Below are 10,922 nucleotides of genomic sequence, written 5' to 3' on the forward strand. Positions count from 1 at the left end.
TATCTATCTATCTATCTATCTATCTATCTATCTATCTATCTATCTATCTATCTATCTATATATATATATATATATATATATATAAAATTAAATACATGTTTTTGTTTTCCACACTTATGATGTTTGTGGCTGTACCATGTAAAGTAAAAAAGGATTTAAATGCTTTTGCAAGACACTATACTTTAATTTCTTCTTTTGAGATGCATAAAATCTACTGTTTAAACACACATTTCTGGTAATCCACCATTACATTCTCCTCTTTAACCAATTATTTTAATGAAGAGCCATCGTTCTGTTCTTCCCTTCAGGCTCAGTCTGTCCTTTCTGCTAAAATAACATCAACATTATCAGAGGTGCGGAGCCAGTCGATATCCCGAGGCTCAGAACTACAAAACAGGCTTTGACTGAATATTTTTGGTTCACATCCAATCCAATTACCTCACAATGCAATTCATCTGTTTTCTGCTAAGCTTTTAGTTCAGAAACATGCTGGGCAACAAAGAGACCTCGCTGCTCCCACTTCAGATATTACTCAGACAGATGACTGGATGTGCCAGTGCGGTGGTCGGCTGGATTCCCTCCCAGAACCGGGGGAGCTTTCTGACACATGATCTCACGAAAGCATTTCAAAAGATAACACGCCGGTATCAGATTTCAGCCCGCGTACCCCTGACAAAGAGGATGCAAGACGATCAAACACTCATGCATCTTTGATGCTTAAAGGTGCGGGTGGACTCCCACTTTGATGAGGGGTGGGGGGAACTAGGATCAGATCAGACCACCGGCTTTTGCTGGGAGCTCTGGGGAAAAAAAACAAAGAAAAATAAGAGATTAGTTCAGATTAAAGTGACATTTGAAGATAAAGCCAAAGTGTTGTGACGCTATAGATGTTAGCATACCCTCACATCAAACTGGTCTGCATGTTCTGCCTGAATTTTACTATAAATCATTTTTCTATCTTCTTGAGGCAATTTTGAGACGTTTCAATTCCAACTTTAAAGGCAGCATGAGACAAAATGGGGAAAAGCTATTTTTTTCTACTTAACTCTGTGAGATGACATAACAGAGAAAAACTATAGTTTATTCAAAGCCAAAGGGCCATGAGTGTAGTTCTTCTACACTGAAATCATCACTTTTTGCTCTGCGTATATTGGACCGTCATGGAAAATTAAATATTGGAAAAAAAAAGTCTGCAACATTGGTTATGATACATATAATCTGACTCGAAGAGACAAGAAACGCCAACAAAAAATTACAGTGCTGCAGTTGCTTTAATAGTTTTTAATGTATCATAAGACTCAATGCTGATAGTTTTCAGTCCGCTCAGAGCTTTTTCACATTTTTGTCAAATTACAACCAAAAGTTTTTTTTATAAATTCATCGTGATTTTATGCAGCAGGTCAAAATAAATGATTACTTAGACGAGAAGTGGACAAAAATAATGAAACACAATGTTAATGTTTGCAGAGAATACTCAGTCCATTATGTCATTGAGAAGTTACCTAATTACTAAACAGAGATGTGTGTAGTTTAATTTCAATACAAATCCAGTTATTGTGATGGCCTCTGAGATTTGTTGGAAAATATTAGAGAACAAACCAGCATCATGAAGACCAGCAGAAAGGTGAAGGGAGGGTGAGGTTATTGAACAATATCCTGGATCACTCATCAGTAAATTATCTGAAAATAAAGTATAGCACAGGCCTACCAATACAGGCAGTTAAAAGGTCACGTCAGAGAATGGGAGCAATTATAAGAAAAGCCGCAAAGAGACATATGGTGAGTCTGGAAAAGCTGCAGAAATCCACAGCTCAGGTGGGAGAATCTGTTGGCATGACAACTCTTAGTCACTCACTCTCCACAAACATGGCCTTTATGAAAATGGGGCCAGATGAGAGCAGTTTTTCTTTAGAAAGGCACAAATCGCAGCCAAGTAGGTCACACAGCAAACACACATCACAAAGGAGTCTAATCAGAAAAGACAAAATTTATTTATTTATTTATTTATTTATTTATTTATTTATTTATTTATTTATTTATTTATCTATCTACTTGCTTTTGAAGACTGGCCCAGCACATGACCCCATGTCTCAAGTGAAACACGGTGGTAGCAGCATCATGGTGTGGGAATGCTTTCTTTAAATAGTGATAGGGATGCTGCTCATGTTGATGTTAAAAAACAGATTGGACTATAAATCCTGGAAGAAAGCACGGAGCAGGGATTAACCTTTAAAACAGGACAATGTCCCTTCACTTACAGCCAGAGGTAAAATTCAATCATTTACATTGTATAAGATAAAGGAGCCGTCTTATACAATGGCTCCATCAAAGTGCAGCCCTACTGAGAGTCTATGGAGGGAATAGAATATCACAGAAGAGATAACATGGCACAGCTTTAGCTATTTTGCAAAGAAGAATTAGCAAAAAAAATGACAGTCTGTACGTGCAAAGCTGACACACATCTGCTAATATCCTCTCTGCTCTAATTGCAATGAAGGTTGATTCTATAATGTGTTGATCCTGAATTCAAACACATGCACACACTTTTCAAATTCTTATTTGCAACAAATTCCGAAAATGATTAACCAGTTCCCCTCTGCTGTACAAATATATATGCAACACTTTGTGGCAGTATCATCAAATGACATAACAGCAAGATACACTGAAACTAGAGTTTGTGACACAGGAAACAGCAAAAGTCTTAAACGGTGTGAATACTTTTGGAAGCCACAGTAAGCAAGTTCTTAGCACAGCTAAATAGAATTTACTTTAACTAACCCTTAACATTTAATGGCAGGACATGGTTTTCCAAACAGAAAATATCCTGCTACTTTTATTTCATTACACCTTGATCTGACACAAGTTGAATCTGGATGAAAAATTGTATGCACTGTTTCTCAGAACTGCATATTTGTTCAATAGTCTGCACTGATTTTCTTTCAGGTGAAGCAATAAAATGTATAAGGTGGAAAACGTCTCTCTCAAACGTCCTCTTACCTCAGCTACACAGTAACCTTTTGTCTATTCAGTGATGAGTTCAAAAAGATGTCTCCTGACTTTCTTCTCACCGTGAAAACAGTGGCCTTGCACGCGAGAAAATCTAAGTACAAGCTTGCATCTGACATTTTCCCTTTTCTCTCACCACATTCAAAAACAATGCAGCTTTGAGCAAAGAAAGAGGGTGGATGCTAAAGAGACACACTGTTATTGCACATAAAAACCACCCACTCAAAGCTAAAGAAACTGAAGGTTGACTGGCTGCTGAGTCTCCCCCTGTGACTGTTAGCAGGGTGGGGTGGGTGGGATTGCTGGCGACAAATGAGCTCCTATGCATTATAGTCAGTGTGGAAACTGACAAGAAAAGAAAAGAGGAAGACGGAGCCCTGAAGCCGGGCTGACATTTAAAGGGTTTCTGGCATATCGTTCCACTACTGCACCACTAGATGGCAATGTGGCCACAGATAAGTTTCAGGTGTAGCCAGCGTCTCCTCGTCTCTCGCTCTCTCTCTCTCCTTCTCTCTCACATAATATTTTCCAGGAGATGATCCAGACTTAATATCCAGCTATGGGGAATTTATCAGGGCAGATTTTCTTTTCTTGACTGAGGCAAACAGTCTTCAGACATAACACATTTTCGAAATCTCTCTTACACTTACTTTGTCAAATGCTTTCACGCAAATGTATGCACACACTTACTGCAGATTATGGAGGGATTTATCCAAGTTTAACGACCTAATTTGGAAGGGAAATATTAACTGATGGCCGTGCTCTCTGTGCTCATTTTAATTTCCTTATCGTCTCCCGAGGTGACCAACATCTCCATATGAATGACTTTTATCAGGAAGAGTGATAACTGCTTCCTTTGTTTTTTACAACAATGCCGTCACTCTCAGACAGCATGTAAATCTCTCTGCTTCTCATTCTGATCGTATCCAAGAGGGGCGAAGACGCCAAAAGACAGCGGCCATATTTGCCCATAACCCCTCACAAACTGTGAGCCGGGAAGGTAGTAATGCAGCGTGACAAGTCACAAGGCTGTGAAGAGCGTTCCTACTGAACTCGTCATTATCGGGCAATGAAGAAGCATTTGAAGTCTATCCGTTTGCAAGTATTTCCTGTTCTCCAGAGTCTTCCGTGTGCCTCCTGGCTGCTTCGCCAATAAATGCTGGCCTTGCCTAGCCAGTCAGTTTAGGTCAGGGGTGTCCACAGTATGACCCCAGAACCATTTGCAGTCTCTGGACTGATTTTGTGCAGTTCAAGAATGTTATAAATTTGTCCCCGCCAGCAAATGATGCAGATGCAGACGTTTTATTTTTATGAAGGGTATTTTGGAAATCTTACTATGGAACGACACAAAATATTCACCTTTTAATAACCAGTGATTTTTTTGCTTTCTATTTGATTTCATAGTAAGTAGTACTACACTTATCCAATGACTTTTAATCCAAAGTACATTGGATTTTTATGCTATGTGCTACACATAAATAGAAATGCCAAATCATATTCTATAGAGACTATTTTTTTCTCAATATTTTTCAGTCCAGTTCAAAGTAATTTGCAAACTAGATGCCTTTCAGTTTGCAAGCCTCTCCTACAAAGTATTCGACTGCTTCATTTAATACATATATATTGATACTGCATGCTCGGATTATTGTTTATCAGATACAAAAAAATTATATAAATACAAATATGATTCGTTGCGATTTTAGCTCTCAAAAAGCTTTTTTTTCCCCCTGCTCCTGTCAGTACTTTTAAATTGGCAATTTTGTCCTGTGTGACAAAATGTGACGCTTCTGTTCAGAACTGTGTGACAAAATGTGACGCTTCTGTTCAGAAGTGGAGGTGTGCCGCTGTGTCAGACTTTCTGTCTTAACATGACGGACTCACATAAGGTACTTAAAGCTTATAATGAAACCCAGTGTTAAAGTTCTCAGCAACGTCATTCCTGACCTGTCAGATCTGTTGCTTCGCCTTCATAAAGCTATTTGTTCACCACTGTGTTTGTCACGCAAACTTCTGAGGTTTTTCACAGAATAAATTGAATGCCATGTATCCTTTTCCTTTATCTTCATCATTATGTAAAATCCAGGTGAAATAGACAACATGTTAAAACAGGTGTTCTTTAGTAAACTACTGCAGACATTGTGAAAACCTGCATAGAAATTAGTTTCTTTTTCCTCAGTATCACAAAGTACATGTTTTTTTGTTTGTTTTGTTTTTTTGGAATCATAAAGGAAATGGAAATAGCTGCAGTGTTAATGTTTAGTTTAATCTACATTTCTTTCCAAGACACACCTAAGGCTTAGCACACTGTGAACCCAAATCACCGCCTATTGTGGATAGAGGGAAGCCGGGGAGTCAAAATATAAACAATAGAACCATTTTTACACAAAAAAAGAGTAAAAGCCCATGAGAAACTCTTCCAGTCAAAACTAACACTACTGAGTTTGTCCTCTCTGCAAAAAACAAAACAAAACTGTAGCTTTACTGGAATCACAATTAGCCCTCTGTTTCTCCTGCTTGATAATACACACACTAGTAAACAGGAAGAGGGCTGTGGGATACCAGAAAATGTATTACCTCTCCACAGATAAAATTATTTTGGCTGGGCTGGTGTTTCTAAATTTTTTTGTTATTTACTTAGAAAAAAAAATCCATAAGAAAAGCTGCCACATGCAAACAACACTGTTGGGAATTGCTGTCTATTTATCTTTGATAAAAATATAATCACAAGAGTGCTATTTTAAGCCACAATGTAATGTATTCATATTCCTTAAATCTTTGCACATTTTTCACGTTACAACTTTAGTATGTTAAATGGCATGTTTTAGAAAAAGAGCAACACAAATTTGGATGTCACTTAAAATGGCAGGAAAGTGATACTTAGTATTAAAATTGTTTTGTTAATATTTTTTTACATTATTGTATTTCATTGATTGATGTATTAATTAGTCAGTCTACATTAGTCAGTTTGCCAACTGCTTTGTTTATAACTATAGTTGAGCTGCTTTAAAAACAATTTAATTGTTTTTAAATTGGTCTGCAAATAAACTGTGGCCTGATTTGACTGGAAAAGTGTGCTGTGCATTTATACTTAATCCCCTATTCTCTGAAACCCCAAAATAAAATCTTCTGAAAAGAAATTGTGTAAGAAGTTGCCTGATTAATTATGGCACTCAAAAGTGGTATTTTCTGAGTTCACCATTGCAGAGCAGTACCTAGGCAAAGTTAGCATCCAAAATGGCTGCTGCACAATGTAGAAAATGAGGCCGAGTAGAGCTAGTCATTTGGACTTCTGATGGTTAGTATCTCTTTAAAGGAGCAGCTCTCGTCGGTGTTTTCAGATATATGCCTGAACATGTTCCTTTTATGTTTTATGAAAGGAAACAGAGATGAAACTTCTCGTGTTTTCTGATCAGAAGGCTCTGAACCAGGCATGAGATCTTTCTCACTTCTGAGACAAAATGAACTCAGCATTTGTTGACAACAGATTCCACCTACACATAAATAGTCTCAGAGAGGTCTCTGAAAAACACAAGTGAACAAGGAAGTGACAATTGAAAATGGTCTAGTCCATTATTAACCCAAATGACTTTGTTGCCATAAATAAAAGCAGCACAATCTGCTTGTCACAAATAAACAGTCTGGCAAATACAGTCCATCTCTGTGTAATTTAATTTCAATATTTCCTGTGAATATTTTGTTATGGAACAACAGTGAACAAAATGAAGACCAAGAAACACAGCAGACAGGTCAGAGATACAGTTGTAGAAAGGTTTGGCACAGGGTTACGTCAAACAGCATTCACCCAGACTTTGAACTTCTCACAGTACTGAAGTATTGAATCATATATTCTAGAAGCAAATGGACGGCACACTTTAAAATTTTTCATTTGCCCAAAATTTTGATTTTCCTTCCGCTTCTACTTTTTAAATTTGTTATCACATAAAATCTCAACAAAATGCCGTCATGTGAAAAAGTTCACAAAGTACATGCAGTGATATACTCATCATCCAAAAAGATAAAAAAATATTGCTACACTACTGGTATTGTGCTATATTGACTACGTACTAGATAGTTTGGTTAACTTCCACCATATCAAAGGGAAGACTTTGGACCAAAGTAAGATTGGCCTCCATCTTAAAAGTCTAGATTTAGATGTCACTGTAAGAAAGAATTGTAAAGTAATTCTGTTTGCTATTATGCTCGAGGGGGCTTGGAGGGGAGGGGGGCAGGAATGGCAAGTCTTTTGGTTGCTCAGGTCACCAACCCTTGACCTTTGTCCCCAACCCTTCAATCTCTGACATCTGTCCTGCTTTCCCGCCTTCCCTGCCCCTCCTTGTTCCGCAACAGGAATTCAGAAGTGTCAAAGGGTAGAAATGTGGCTTCCTGATGCGCCGCAGATATTTTACAAAGATCAAACACCGTTGTTTAGATGATGGCTGCTCGGTGTGACAAATACGCCACGTACATGCACACCACACATCATATCAAGGCGTTTGCAGCTGAAAATAGACCTCTTTGTATGTGTAGTCTGCTTTGTCTGAAAAATAGGTCTTTAGGCTATGACATAACAGTGCGCCACAGAGAGCCTTCTGCTTTTCTAGCTGCTGTAGATGGCTGCAGAGGGGGAGGGGAGGGAGATAGTGGGGGAGGTGTTACATAGTGTACTCACACGCACAAAAGGCTTACTTATTTTCATCTGATGCCACAAGCTTTATTTACACACACAAAATCTCACTGAAGCTTCTTCTTCTTCTTCTGGTCTGTAAGCTGCTGGTTTGCAGCAAAATAAATACATAAATAAATAAATAAAATAAAAGTAAAAACCTAACACCAGACGCTCCACTGTATATTCCCCCCGCTGCAGAGTGATCTATCTATCCTTGTGGTAAATGACACAACAAGAGGCGTGTGACTGCCAGCGCCCCTCCCCCACCCCAACAGATTACCAATGCTTCTCAGTGCTTTTCTAGAAAGGCCATGTGACCCTCATCAGCTTCCCCAGTTGGGGGAGGGGAGGCAGACTGAACCTGTTCTTTGTTAGGGAGGTCAGTCCCGGCTGTGTGGCAGGAAGCTACTCTACCGCACTGCATGTAATAGAAGGACAAGGAGACAAGAATGTTTGGGGACTTAAATAAAATTCTAATATGTTGGGATTATTTATAGGATTAGACAGCAGAATGTTAAGTGCGTTTGCAGATGTGGTTTCAGTTGCGCCAGACAGTGATCTCAGACGTTTTTCAGTGGAGTGTGACAAGACTGGTATGCAGGGTTGGTATGAGGCTAGTGTGAAAGTGAGAACTTTTTAAAGTCCCAGAGAAAGGTTGCTTTCTAAAAAAAAAAAAATGGTAGGATGAAAAAAAATAAAACTGCCCCAAGTGGAAAAAAAAAAAATCCCTGATCTTACTGAGGGGTGAAGACAACATGCAGTAGCAGGAACAGGTAGTAGCTGGAAACAGTTTGTGATAGACTGAAAAATTGTGAATCCAAGACGGAGGAGATGATTGCACACATCCCATCATATGCTTCAGAGAATCCATCTGACAGGAAACACTGGCTAACTGACATGTACATGTCACACTCTGTGTGTTTGTTTTCATTGTTTCTCCCGCAGCTGTCGGGAGAAAACTATCAAGACAAAATTCTAAAACTTTTGTTAATCTTGAGCACAGATTTAGAGATATGAGGATATTCTACATGCAATGTTTTTTTTTTAAGAGAATATCCAGTAGTGAATTTTTACTAACCTACTTTTGCTCAGAATAACAGCAAAATGTATAACAAGTTGACACACTATTATATATCTAATATCAGTTCTGCTGATCTTATAGCTCGGGAATACCACGTAAAGCATGAGATGTGCACTAAAGCTTCAGCTGAAATCTAGAAAGTCAAGAATCCCACATTTTTAGGGGCAATAAAAACACTAAAACTGACAGATGACAAAATGCTTATTTTTAAGGTCTACACTAAGTTCATACCAGTTGTGGATCTTTGCATGGCTTGTGCACCATGTGCACATATCTTGTGCTATTTTTGTCAGATCTGACTGAGAGTTAAGGCAACAATGACACAGCAGTATGCTGTAACACAAGTTCTTGATTTCTATGGTGTGATGTTGCAATCTTATAAACTCTCTAAGGTTTCCGACCTGTGCTGTTGTGTATCAGATATCTTGCAGTGTGTAGGTTATCACTTCTATTTACATTTCTAGCCAGTATTTTTTTTGTCGTTTTATTCCTGCATCTATCTGCCTGAATCTAATTTGTAAAGTCTATCCGTTTATGCAATTAGACTTTACTAATTGACATGACAAGTCAAACACACCATTTTACTCTACGTTTACTTACATTCTGCTTATTTGTGAATTTCTACCCTGTCATTACAGATTCAGTTAAAAATACTTAGGTAAGGCTTTTATTAGTATCATGATGACCGCAACTCTATGCAATGCACTGACTGCATTGTGACTGGCGACAGTGAAACAGAACAGGAGAAACAATGAGCTTACAATGGAATGACACATGTACAGTTCATGCAAGTTCATGTTTACTATCATCTGTTTTGTCTTTACTGAACCATTTTAAAAGAAAAAAACTAACTCTGGTTTCAAGCATGATATGCTCACAATGTTTTATTTGGTTACTAGCCTCGATAATCCTGACAGAAAGGCACAATTAATTTTAGGATGGCAGCAGTTTGGTACTGCAAACAACAGGGTGGAGTTTTGACCAAGTTTTTATAGTTTTGGGTTATAATCTTATTAAGTCAGTGCTTTTATTTGCCTCAGATATCATTTTGTGACTATATGTTCTACTTTTGCTTTTAATTTGGTTGTTGTGTTCAGAAATAGTTGCTCTTTTAGGCGCTCATTATTCTTTTAGAGTCTTTGTATCAGTCATTGTGTTAACTATTAAAGCACCCATTAGATTTGTGTAGTAAAGTGTTCAGATCCTTTTTGCAATATATTTCTATAGCTACATTTCACCATTTTCGTTGTCTATAGACAGACAACAAAAAACTGATGAAAAACTTTAAAATTACTTGCAAAGTGTATTAACACACTATATCAGTCGAGGACTAAGTTAGGACATTCCTTACATTTACTCCTATAGAAAATTGTAGTCGTCAAACATGGGTATACAAGATCATGTGCAGATCTTTAGAGAATCAATTTTAGAAGCAGATTTGTCTGTTTAAACATTAAAGATCAAGTTTGGTGTGCTCATAACTGCTGAAGTGAGAGTGAAAACCATGGAGACATCAAAACAACTATCTGAGGCATTCAGGCAGAAGACAGCAGTATTTTATCTGGTAAGGCATCAACATAAGTCTCAGAAGAATTTGAAATCAACCATTCCACTGTTTGGACATTGGTCTACAAGTGAGAGCTGCCTAAATGCTCAGTTCTGGGGGGAAACCAATGTATTTGTCCTTTCTTTAAAAAGGTGTTCCCTAAATCTTGAAATAACCATGCAAGGCCTGTATTTTGATGGTGGAACAAAAACTGAAATATGCCACTAGTTTAAAGTTTGCAGATGATACACCTTACATACCAATTATTAAAACACCTAACAGTGACATGAATAAAACATTTAAACAGAGAGTACATAAAAGGAAATGTTATTTAATATTATTTATTTATAACATTTTATTTTAGAAAGTTATTCTCAGTTACTCCATTAATTTGCTTACTCACGCTTGGTTTGGCTTAGGCTACTCAAATAAAAGCTTGATACAAGCACAATATGGTGGCAGTAGCACAAAAATGTATGCTGCGCCGCTGCAGCGGTTTTTACGGTAACCGAAGGAATGTGTCACACTGATGTCAACTTGTTATTTACTTTCCAAATCTGAATGACTGAGCAAGGCGAAAGGAGAATTAATCAACCGCTGGTTGACCGGGCAGGCGAAAAATA

This window comes from Poecilia formosa, unplaced genomic scaffold, assembly GCF_000485575.1.
Source record: "Poecilia formosa unplaced genomic scaffold, Poecilia_formosa-5.1.2 Scaffold16, whole genome shotgun sequence".
Lineage (NCBI taxonomy): Eukaryota > Metazoa > Chordata > Actinopteri > Cyprinodontiformes > Poeciliidae > Poecilia > Poecilia formosa.